Raw genomic sequence first — 12,787 nt, 5'->3', positions numbered from 1 at the left:
TCACACTTCTTGTTCTAGGACAAGCGACCAACAAATGCGACTTGTGTTGGAATGCAATTCTACAACTTCTATAGGTCACATTTATAAAAATAACTACTCCTAGCCCATAACTTGTGACACACATTGTGATCTACACTAAGATTCAAAATCGCATTCACATAATGCAATTAGCTTCTTGCCATGACATAACACAGATTTCAGGCAACTGCTGAAATGAGCCATCGTTGAGTGCATATATACATGACATTGTTTATGAGAAGAAGGCTATTCACATGTTGTAATGGGTCATTGTTGAACAAAGTGACCAACCTGTTTTATCCTTAAGTCACTTGGTTGGAACACATATGAGAATTCAAGGATCACGTAGTTTAGCAAGGTCAATTTTGATATTGGTTGAAGTTGTCAGAAACACGATATAGGTTGTCAAATCGTGGAGTGCCGGGATTTCCAGAACTACACTAAATGATTGTTTTAATTAAGCCTTGGTGCCCTTTAAGAAAAATCAATAGTCTAGTGTAAACCCATACCTGGTCACCGTGGTGAATACATTTAATAGACACTTTAACACACCTTTGGCTTCCTTTCAATAAATGTAAAACCTTTATGTGAAACTTCCCATGGCCCAATTAAGGGCATCCTTTTAGCATATATTAAGCTGGGAAATAACACACTCGCATGATGTTGCATATACCATAATGAAGTCAGGGGTGGAGTAAGAGAATGTAGAAGCATTCAAGGTAATAAGATTTTGGCATGTATGAATAAGGTTGGAAATGCTTGGAGGCACCACAACACCCAAACACTAGAATAAAACAATGATGGATCAAATGTGACTTAAATTACTTAGGTAAAAGAAGATGCACAAGATTAGTTCGAATAATGCACATGAAAAAATGAGGTTTGGAACTTGAAAAAGTGATCCAGGTGGCTCTAGAAAGGCTCAAAAACAAAATTCTTCATATTTTATTGAAACCAAAACCAGAGCGTAGATCTCATCGTCCTAATTCCAATGATGTAGACAACACTAAAATTTGAGTTTGTATGAGAAAGTTATTGTAGTTTGAAGTTTGCACAAAAAAAGAGAGAGTCAAAATTCAACCATAGGGTGCTACGTGACACTCCCATAGGCTTCCATGACAGCCCAATCAGTAGAACAGGTGGATCACAATAGGTGATGTCGTAATATCACAAGTCGACACATGGCATGTAGGTGACAAAAGTGGCATATGATGTGGACCAATGAGAGCCTGCCACATGGACCAATCACATGATGCCACATGGCACCTCAAATTAGGCCCAAGTGGTCTTGGCATGGTATAACCTACATTTTTGTCTTATTCTCATGGTTTGGGGAGTGAATCGTTACAATATGGTCATACATATACCATATATTATATAGTTTGAAAACTATATTAAAACCAAAATTGGGCTTTAAAACCATATTAAAGAAAAATTTAGATTCCATGGGTTTTGAACCCAAAACCTCTTCAAAAAAAAGTTATTTAATATGAATATGCCAACCACACACTTTGTCATATTCACCCTCACACTTTGTTATAAAATGCCATTAAAATGGTTCAAAGGGTACCATGGAGAATACATGAGAGATGAGGGTGAAAGTAGGCTAATGAAGTCATGAATCTCATAATTATGCTAAATTTATACTCATTTTTCTCAGATTTTTGTGAGGAACAAAATGGTGTGATTAGTTTTTTCATCTGAGTAGCCGAATTTCAGTCATCCTGTAGAAGAGAATCTTTGAGATTCCTGGGGAGCCAAAATTTGACCGAGTCAGAAGGGGGTCGAGATTACAATCAAATTTCACAATTTTTCACCAAGAATTCAATCATTCAATTTGTTTCTTTAGCTGAGGGGTGCACTTTTAGGCCATCCCCAGAAGTGGAGGTATAAGATGCATTGATTCCACATCTTAGTTTGAATTTTTCCAAGATGATGATTTGATGTTGAGATAGGCTTTTATGCCACTTTGTGACAGGATCCTTGTATGCCACTTATTATGAGAGTTTGATATTTTGTCATGTTGAAGGAGAGCCTATATGATTGAGAGTTATAATAGGAGAGCGTCTCGTAAAGAGCCCTGCCACTTTAGTTAAGGCAGTTCTTCCTTGTATTGATAAAGAATACATCATGTACTCATCATCATATTGTAGCATTTAATGAAGTGGCCTCCCCAATCTTGACATTGGGCCCAGAGACGTAACCAACACTAGGTGAAATCCATTATTAAGTTGTGTGTGTTTTCTCTGATTTGATGGTTTCCTTTATGTTTCCTCTTCTTTTGAGTATGCGCATGTGGTTTTGATACTCTTTCACATGCAATTTTTCTAACATCACAGAAGTAAAAGATCTTGATTAATTTTGGTAGTTGAGAGAATCTGGATCAAGTTTGGTATTAGAGCCATCTTCTTGCTTTTGCGAATTGTGAGTGTGAATGATAACTAGAGATTGAACATGAAATAAGAAGGAAAATAGAGGGTCACAAATATCTCTATGAGGACCTCCTCAAGATGGCATGCATGGTAGATATAATGTATGCAGATTATGAGCAGAAAATGGAAAAAGAGGAATTGGAGAAAGAGAAAGTAGAGGATGATGCTCCATCTCCATCTTCAAGTGAATATATTTCTTCTTCATCTTCTTATCATCATTCAAATGAAGATATCAATGAAAGCATTCAAGCAGAGAATGTTGAATTGAGGAAACTTCTACAAGAAGCAGAAGAGGAGAAGTAGAGATTGAAAATTCAACTACGAGCTACAGAAGAGGCCTTGGAAAAGTTGAAGTGCAATGAAGGCTTAGAAAATCCATCATCACCTACTTTAGAATCAACAGTTGAGGTAAAAAATGTTGGTTTTTCTTCAGTTTCATTTTCCCATGATGTTATTTCTATTGGAAGCAGACTCCTTACCAAGATGGGGTATAAAGGAGGAGGACTTGGTGTTAATGGCCAAGGTATGAATAAACCATTGGAGGTTGTACAAATACCTCAATTTGAAAGTTTGGAGTACACATAAGGAGAGTGTTTGAAGGTAGTAGAAGCTTCAAAGCCATTTCTGAAACCATTGAGGGAAGAGGATGTTGAAAACACATCTCCATCTCCCCATGACAATGCACATTGAAAAATAGGAGTTAAGGCAAGCCCACATCACCAGGATCACACCAAAGGAAACCAAGCGAGGTATAAAAAGTATCAGTATGCTACTATTCATTTTGATTACAAGAAGATTGCTAATGATGAGAAAAGATTATTGTATAGAAAATCATGTAGTTTTTTTGGCTTATATAACCATGTAGTTTCCAATTGTTGGAAAAGAATGGTAGCAGGAAATAGGACAAGACATGAAAGGCCTTCTCCACATCAGGGAAGGAAGAAGGTTAAGCAGGGATGGAGGAAGAAGAATTTTTGTAGTCATTGCAATAGAGGTGGACATCAGAGAGCCACATGTTGGAGGCTCCATCCAAAGCAGTGTCTTAAGAAGGAAAAATCACCTACGAAGGAACCAGTCGGTGAGGTTGTTCAACAAGAAAATAAGTACAGGGAGGTGATCCATTCACTTTGTTGAGTGAGAGATGGTTTTATTAGATATAGTATTTTGTCAAGGCTGCATTCTGTAAATCACATGTTGTGAAATGACTGTAGAAATGATGAAGTGGTTGTTATCACTTATGAATTCAAAATGATGATGTTTTTGGCCTTTTGTTGATAGTTTGGGGTATTGGTTTCTGTTGTGATTATGGTATAAAATTGACCAAAGAGTGTGTTATAAAATCTTGGAAAGTATGGGGTTTTCTTGGGTCATTATAGGTCAGGTAATTGAAAATTTATTTTACAAGATATACCATAGGTTTGCATAGAGTACGTGTGTCTATTCATCCCTTATGGCTCCAAAGTACAAAGGTGAAGGAGAAGGAAGTGTGGCATGTTAGGGAACTTGTTGTGTAGATGAGGGAGTACATCAGATTGCAGATTGTGTTTATGCTTTTGGAGGAACAAAAGATCCTAAGTGGGGAGGAATGATATAGGTTTCTCAAGAAAGGCTCAACAATCAAAGTCTTTATATTTCATCGAAACCAAAATTAGAGCGTAGATCTCATCGTCCTAATTCCAACGACACAGACGACACTATAATTTGAGTATGTATGAGAAATTTATTGCAGTTTAAAGTTTGTACCAAACAAAAACAAAAAAGTCAAAGTCAAAAGTCAACCAGAGGGTACCACGTGGCACTCCCACAAGCTTCCACATGGTAGTCCAATCAGTAGACCAAGTGGACCACAACAGGTGATGTGGTAATATCACAAGTCGACACATGACATGTGGGTGACAGAAGTGGCATATGATGTGGACCAATGAGAGTCTGCCACATGGCCCAATCACATGGTGCCACATGACACCTCAAATTAGGCCCAAGTGGGATTGGCATGGTGCAACCTACATTTTTCCCTTATTATCATGGTTTTGGGAGTCGTTACAATATGGTTTGAAAACTATATTAAAACCAAAATTGGGCTTTCAAACCATATTAAAGAAAAATTGGGAGTCCATGGGTTTTGAACCCAAAAAATCCCCAACAAACTGTAACTTAATATCACTATGCCAACCATTGTGTCAACCACACACTTTATCTTATTCACGTTCACACTTTGTTATAAAATTTCATTCAAATGGTTCAAAGGGGACCATGGAGAATACATGAGAGACGAGGGTACAAGCGGGCCAATGAAGTCATGAATCTCAAGAAGTTATAGGAATATTGTCAGAGCATATGTTAGGGAATAATTCAAAGAATATTCTCTATGAGGAATCTTTAAGATTCCATAGGGAAGAATTTTGAAGGTGACATAATTATGTTGACTTTATACTCATTTTTCTCAGTTTTTTGCAAGGAACACAATGATGTGATCAATTTATTTGTTTGAGTAGTCGAATTTTAGTCATCTTGCGAAAGGGAAATTTTGATATTCCCGGTGAGCCCAAATTTGACCGAGTTAGAAGGGGGTTGAGTTTACAGTCATATTTCACGATTTTTCACAAATAATTCAACCGTGTAATCTGTTTCTTTAGTAGAGGGGTGCATTTTTAGGCCATCCTCGAAAGTGGAAGTATAAGATCCATTGATGCCATGTCTTCTTTTGATTTTCACTAAGATGATGATTTGATGTTGAGATCCTTATATGCCACTTTGTGAGAGGCTCCTTGTATGCCACTAATAACGAGAGTTTAATATTTTTTCACGCTAAAGGAGACCTTATATGAGTGAGAGTTATTACTCTAGTTAAGGGAGTTCTTCCTTGTATTGGAAAAGAATACATCATGTACTCATCATCATATTGCAACATTTAATGAAGCGGCCTCCCCACTCATAACATCAGGCCCAGAGTCGTAATCCACACTGGGTGAGCTTCGTTATCAAGTTGTGTGTGTTCTTTTATTTGATGGTTTCCTTTATGTTTCCTCTTCTTTTAAGTATGCACATATGGTTTTTCATACTCTTTCACATGCAATTCTACAAACATCACAAGATCTTGGTTAATTTCGGTAGTTGAGAAAATCCATATCACAAAGGACAAGCTCACCAAGCATATGATACCCAAATCATTCTGTTACAACTCACTTATTGGTACAAATTTTTGTGGCCATCACAAAATATTCAGAGTTGTAACCAAAGTGGCGTCATTCAGGAAGTTCTATTCATATCTACAGATGAGGATAAAACATAGGGTCATTTTTGAATGAGACATCAAATGATAGATCTACCTCATGAGTTATGTCATGGCTCCTGCGTAATCTATACATACCATAATGACATTGTAGTGTTGAAAGGGACTACATAGGAGTCCCAATTAATGCCTTTCTTTCAATCAAGTGATTAAACTTTTAATTCCATTGTTTGTTGGAAAGTATGTATGACCAATGCCATTTTCTTGTGGGTAGAAGAAAAGAAGCAAGGGTGTTGATATATGAGGAGGGATCAAGGTTTTCTTGCAAGAAGATGACTAGATCCACGTAGTTGTACGAGGCACTGCATCAACCATAAATGGAAAGTGTATTAGAAGGAAAATGAACATTCACACAACAAATGAAAATTTCCACCCTATTCACTAGCCTATACAAGTCACCATACCTTTGCAATAGGATTGGCCCCTGACATTAGGGTTTCCAACAACCTTCTATATTCTCCTCACAATTCCTCTTCTATCAATATGTACATATTTCTCATTGTAATGATCATAGCTATGCAAAGATTAATTTGGCACGTAATAGTCATTGGACGTGAGAGAATGGTGAGGAAGGTCAAGAGTCATGAGGGTAGATGAAAGGTCATATGAGGAATGTGAAAGGTCACTCTCCTCACTTCTATAAGTAGACCTTCATGCCTCATTTAGGGGGTACTTTTAGCACTTGAAATGGAACCAGTAGTAGATATCTTATTTATGGTTGAGAACTAGAGGCACTCTGCTCTTGGAAGCTAAGAGGGTGAGCTAAAGTGTGGCTAGGGTTTTGCATTGGATAATGGCATGAGAAAACCATGTTCCACTGTTGGTCTTTGATGAATTTAAGGATATGTACTTGTATTTGTAGCAACATTAATAAGATGTTGTTCATTTTTGGCACTAATTCCCATTCTTATTCATAGTGGTTGTATTGGTTGTTTGATATTATCGCTACATTTGTATGTGTTCTTTCATACACGTAATATGTTATGGATTGGTTTGTATTTGTTACATGTATGTATGCTTTCAAATCTATGCTTACTTATTTCACGTCATGTCAGTGATCTATTATGAACTAATTTACAATTAACATCTGACATGTTCTTATTCATGTATGTTTGATTGGGTTTTGGCTCACTGATCCTTCTCATGGCATAACTCTTCTTAGTGTTGTGGTGACTTTCTTGTACTTCTTTCTGTATTTTGTCAATCTTAGGATGACTCTGTTTCGTTGTTTGGACATTTAATTCTTGTTCTCACTCTGAACTCTTTTCACTTGATAGCCAAGAGCAAAATATTCATGGTGGCAGTCGGGCCCACATAACAGATGGGGCTCCTATCTCAAACGGTGTGAGGTCTAATTATGATTTCACACAAGGGAGACCCCCTAGCTGTTGGCAATATATTCCATCCCGTCAATAAATTTTGGTGCTAGAAGGAGGACCAGATGACAAGTTGAGCCCTTGGAGCTTGTATTTTATTTTCATATCTCTAAATGGGTCCGTCCTGAATCTCTATTCTAGGATTCTTTTCTAAAAGAATTAATATTTTGGTACTCGTGTAAATAGTCTCACCTGTCACGATGGAAGTTTGATGGCAAGGGTCAAACAATGGTATTTGGACATTTGTGTCAAGTCATTAGTTTTTTTCACTCTAACGAAATACACTGCAAGGATGTTATGGGCAGATTTTCCACCCTCACGCTTGAAGGTCATGTCAATTAGTGGTGCCACATGTTTCCAACTACTTCAATCCACTCATTCGATCAAATCATCACTAAACTTCGTCAAGCCTTTAACAGGGACAATTTTCAAGATTATTTTAAAAGGATAAATCGAATTAGGAGGAAGCCCGAAGAATCATTATATTATTTTTCTAGTAGGTTTGTTCATATTTGTTGTGAATTTCTTGAAAGAGACATAGACTCGGTGTATTTGTGTGACAAATTCCAAAGTTTGGCTTATGTTTCTCTACAACATGCTCAATTTGAAATGAATCCCAATCATCATAATATTCTACAAGTTACAAATTGGCGTGATCTTATCCCTAATATTATCTTGCCTATCTCTATGATTTAGGAAAAGCCTCAAGCCTCCAATAAGGAAATTACTGCATGTGAAATTCCTCATCATCCTTCAAAATCATTCCCTAATGAAATTGTGGTCATAAATAGTTTAAGTCAGTGTTACTTGGGAGCGGGAGCGAAAGCGGGGAGCGGGAGCGAAAACGGGAGCGGAAGCGACATTTTCAAAAGCTCTCGGTTTGGGAGTGAATCCCGGAGCATTTTCTATATATATATATATATATATATATATATATATATATATATATATATATATATATATATATATATACATATACATATACATATACATATACATATACATATACATATACATATACATATACATATACATATACATATACATATACATATACATATACATATACATATACATATATATATATATATATATATTATATTTTGATACATATATGTCAACAAAAACATGTAGAATAATGAATTAGATATAAAAAAACATAGATTGAACCATAGAACAACAATCATCTAGAAGTTATAATCTTCATCAACCACGTCCACAAGTTAGTAACATAGTAACATACAACATATTGAGTCTCATGATTCATCAATCTTAAAGTTTCAAGCTTTCAAAATTCAATATATAACATTTATCATCATTGATCAGCAAATTTGTACTTGTAAGCAAAGTGTAACCATTACAACAAATAATATCTAACAAATGAAATGTTATAAAATGAAATGAAATGAAACAACTTTCAACTTTCAAGAAGCATCATATTCATAATTCATTACTAATGAGTTATAATTGCCAACTTCAAACTTAAATTGTCATAAATTGTTTAAAAAAATATGAAAATAAATATGAAAGAGTCAATAGTTATAAAAACTACTAGAAACTAGAAAAGAGAAGTAAATCTATTATCTATTTCTTATGCTTGGGCCTCTTGCCACCACGAGAAATGTCTAATTTTTTACTCTTGTTGGGAAATCAGGATCTTTGTCATTAGTATCACCCTCTAAGCATTAATATCCAGAGGTATCTTTGTCATTACCTCTATATCTGTATAGGGATCTTTGTCATTAATATCACCCTCTAAGCATTAACATAAGATAGAAAAAGCATAGCATGTCAAGTCAAGGTTTTGTTTGAGTGATTCTTACATTTTTAGGATGGTCATGATAGAGGAGTTTGACAACCAATGTCACTAACATAAAGGTACATAGAGGGATTGGTGCTCTTGATTAAATACGAGTTCCATACCCTAATACATGACAAAATTCAATGGAAACATTGCAATCCCCCAATCCTGAAAAACTGATAAGTCTGCTGGATTTTGAATGAAATCTAAAATTCTACTTTCTCCATATTAAATCCAATGAGGCCGGAACCACTCTCAAACATCCTAAGTCATTTCATGGTAATGTTAAAAATTTAAGTAAAAGGATGAAAATTAAGATTAAGGAGAATGTCACTTTTACTTTAAGAATTTAACATTACCATGAATAGCATATCAATACTAGGGACATAGACTTAATCATTAAGTTGCCCCACTCAAAAATTATTTGTTTCTTTAAAAAAAACTTGCATTTCGAACATTACTACAAAAAACAAAATTGCAAAAAAGGAAAAATTCTCCCAAAAAGGGAGGGAGCGAATTTCTTTTAGGGAGTGCGCTCCTGACCCACTCCCAAGTCACTCCCGCCCAGAGTGCGGATTGGGAGAGCGATCGAGGGGGGGGGGGAGTGGGGGAGGGGGGCGGCGCACCCCCGCAAAATTGGTTTAAATGATGAATAATGTCTGCAGGGAAAGGAATCAAGTTGTCTAGCTCCCGAATCTCTCGTACATCATGTTGAATGTGAAAAATAAGAACAAGATGATGTAACATCTCTTCCTAATGATGAAACCCAACTCAAGCCTATTAAACATATGCCTAATTTTATTCCTGAATTTCAATCACCTGTTGGAAATGACTTAGGTCTTGTCTCAGATAAATTTGAATTTCCTATCAAATCCACAAAGCATGACATGCATGAAGATTCATTGATTCCTCGGGTTGACACTAATGTACGGGGTGTAATTCATAGATCTAATTTAACTACAATTGATGTTCCTTCACTTGAATCTTTTAATTCATTGTACCCTGATTTATTTGATAAGTCTATTGAACTAGAGGTTTCCCTGAATTCATTAGATATTCATCCTACTAGTTTTAATTATGATTAGACACATGATAGCGTTGCCTCACAATCAAAGAATGAAAATAGTGAATCTCCTATTTGTGATCTTTTCAATATGCAATATTTACCAACTGAAGAAGAAGATTTTATATTGCAAGAAGTTAAAGATGGTACCCTGGTCAATCTATTTTCACTTTTGATCCAAGATGGGTCTTATGTGTTAGATACCCCATCTGAACGAATTAATGACTTTGAAAATTGTCACCAAATTGATAATGTCTTCACTGATATTGCTGATGACAATAGTTCACATTCTCCTATTGATCTTACGAAGCCACCAAAATTTGAAGATTCACCTTTCGAAGGCTAGGGGACTCATCAGGAAGTTGAGGAACTTTAGATTCCATTGATGGTTATGTTAAGTCCTCACGATCCTGATGAGATCCCAGAACTAAGTCAAATTAGGGTTCTTGAAATTAGGGTTTTTGCACTCCACTCTCCTCTCAACATCATCATGTCGGATGCAAGTTTGTCTTGGAAATCCTTTGATTCAAGTGATGTTTCTCCAAGAATATATTTCCACCCTCTGTCAGCCGATACACGATACTTGTCTGCTAAGCATAGTATGCCAACCATTATTTCAAGTCCTTCTGATTCTTCCCTGGCTAGTGTAGATTGTCATCAGATGATGTTTTCATGCATTCCGATATATGCAAGCAAGAAAACCACAATACTCAATTCTTTCCAAAGATTCATCTTGTTATTTCAACTCCTTCTTGGGAATTTGAAGAATCCAATATTTTGGGCAACTAGTTGATCCTTGTTAGAACATTTGATGAAACCAAAAAATTATTCATTGATGGTTGTCCTATCACAGCTAATGATGACCATATGAATTCACCAGTTGATCTTGTGAAAACACTGATATTTGATGACCTAGCATTTGAGGGTTCATATATTTTTCAAGACAATGAGGCACTTTAGATTCCGTTGATGGTCATGTCAGGTCCTCACATCCTTGACGAAATCCATGAAGAACTTAAAACTAGGGTTTTTCAAAATTAGGGTTTATGTTCTTGAATCCTCTGGTATCTCTGTTGCACTTGGTGAAGGCCCATCTTATCAAAGTCATCATGTTGATCATCCTCAATATCATGATAGGATTGTTGAATGGCTCGAAGGATCTTATCTAGCTAATTCCTCTGCAACCAGGAAACATCTTGCCTCCCTTGTGTTGAATTTAGGGTTAAACATGAATGATTGCATCTCATGGCTGGATTATCATGGTTTTCAAGTTTATAATTTTGTTCACCATGACAGGATTGCAGTTGGCTTGAATAGTCTTTTCTAGCACATTTTCTTGAAGGTAGACGTGACCTTCTTTCTGTTGTGGAGGTTTCACAAGTAAGCATTGTTGTTTTTGCACAATTCTCTATATTGATTCTAATTGCTGACATCTTTGTTTTTGCAGGTTGTGATCTATTACGTTGGCTGTATTGGAAGTTTGATTTCTCATGACCCGACCTCCTCTCTTGTTAAATTAGGGTTTTAGGTTTAGTCTAGTTATGGATTTTTAATTAAGGTTTACTTTTCCAAGTTTTCTAATTAGGGTTTATTTCCTAGGATTTTATTTATGGTTTAAATATGCTTTGCTACGTTTTATTTATTGTAGGTAGTTTAGTTTTCTACACCATATTAAGCCACCGGGTTGCATCGATAGTCCTGAAATACTCATTTTTGCATGGCATTCATGAAATCTATGCATATGTATGGCATGGGTCTTTTAATTACAATTAGTTGATTTCTTCTTTGCATTTACATAACATTACATTGAATTATAGCTTTTCCTACTACATTACATCATGCATTCACCTTCTTGCATAACATTATATTGACGTATCATTGCATTTTCTCTTTGTTGCATGCAACCACATGACCCTTCACAAACTTGGAGCCCTTTGAACCTTTGGTGCTATGACTAACTTTCTTACACGTGTTTGCACATGATCAAACCTTAAAAGGACTTCTTTAGCCTCTTTCCATGGGATGAAAACCATAGAAAAGTTTCCTGGTCACTTTTCCCTAATACTAAAACCCTAACCCTAATGATTGCCTATGGTTGTGGCGCTTGCTCCAAGAGGCAGCCTCTCATAGAACCATTAATCAAAATTGTGTCCAAAACATGTCTCCTAGAAATATATTTTATTAACAAGGAAAATACGAGCAAGTACTCGTGGCGGAACTCTAATTAGTTCGAATGACCTATATTTGTAACCTAAACTCTGTTTTTGGCTTGGTGGTGGATGTTTCCTGGTATGTGTTCATTGTTCACCTGTCAATTAGAGATATGATGTGGAAAGCGGGCATGAGAGAAAACCTAAATCATAAAATATTTAAGTTTCTAGAAATCAAGAAACAACCTTTCTTGCCCGTAAAATAAGTCGGGATCCCTCATCCACCTTGGCGCCATAAATGCCCAATAAATAATGCCAATGTACACATGAAAGAAAATAAAGTTAAGGGTAAAGGATTGAGAAAGGCTTCCTGCATAGATAGGTTATGCAACAACTCTACCAGGGTACTACCCAGGCATGCTGGTAGTGAAGCAACATTTCTGATTTCTTAAAGTGACTCTGTCTGGGTATTTTTTAGGCACGTTGGCAGCGGAGCAATAGCATAAACCTATTTTAAAATTTTAAATGCAATAATCCATCTACCTTGTTCTCTACATCATCATTAACTACTGACATATGTGAACTTATGATGTGGCGTCTAATGACAAACAAGACTTAGCTGAGACACAAGTGAAGGGAATATCTGTTAAAGGTC

This window comes from Pinus tabuliformis, chromosome 3_2 (assembly GCF_031772625.1).
Source record: "Pinus tabuliformis cultivar Carrire ecotype Pingquan chromosome 3_2, CPIR1, whole genome shotgun sequence".
Classification (NCBI taxonomy): domain Eukaryota; kingdom Viridiplantae; phylum Streptophyta; class Pinopsida; order Pinales; family Pinaceae; genus Pinus; species Pinus tabuliformis.
Note: the sequence above shows the minus strand (reverse complement) of the source record.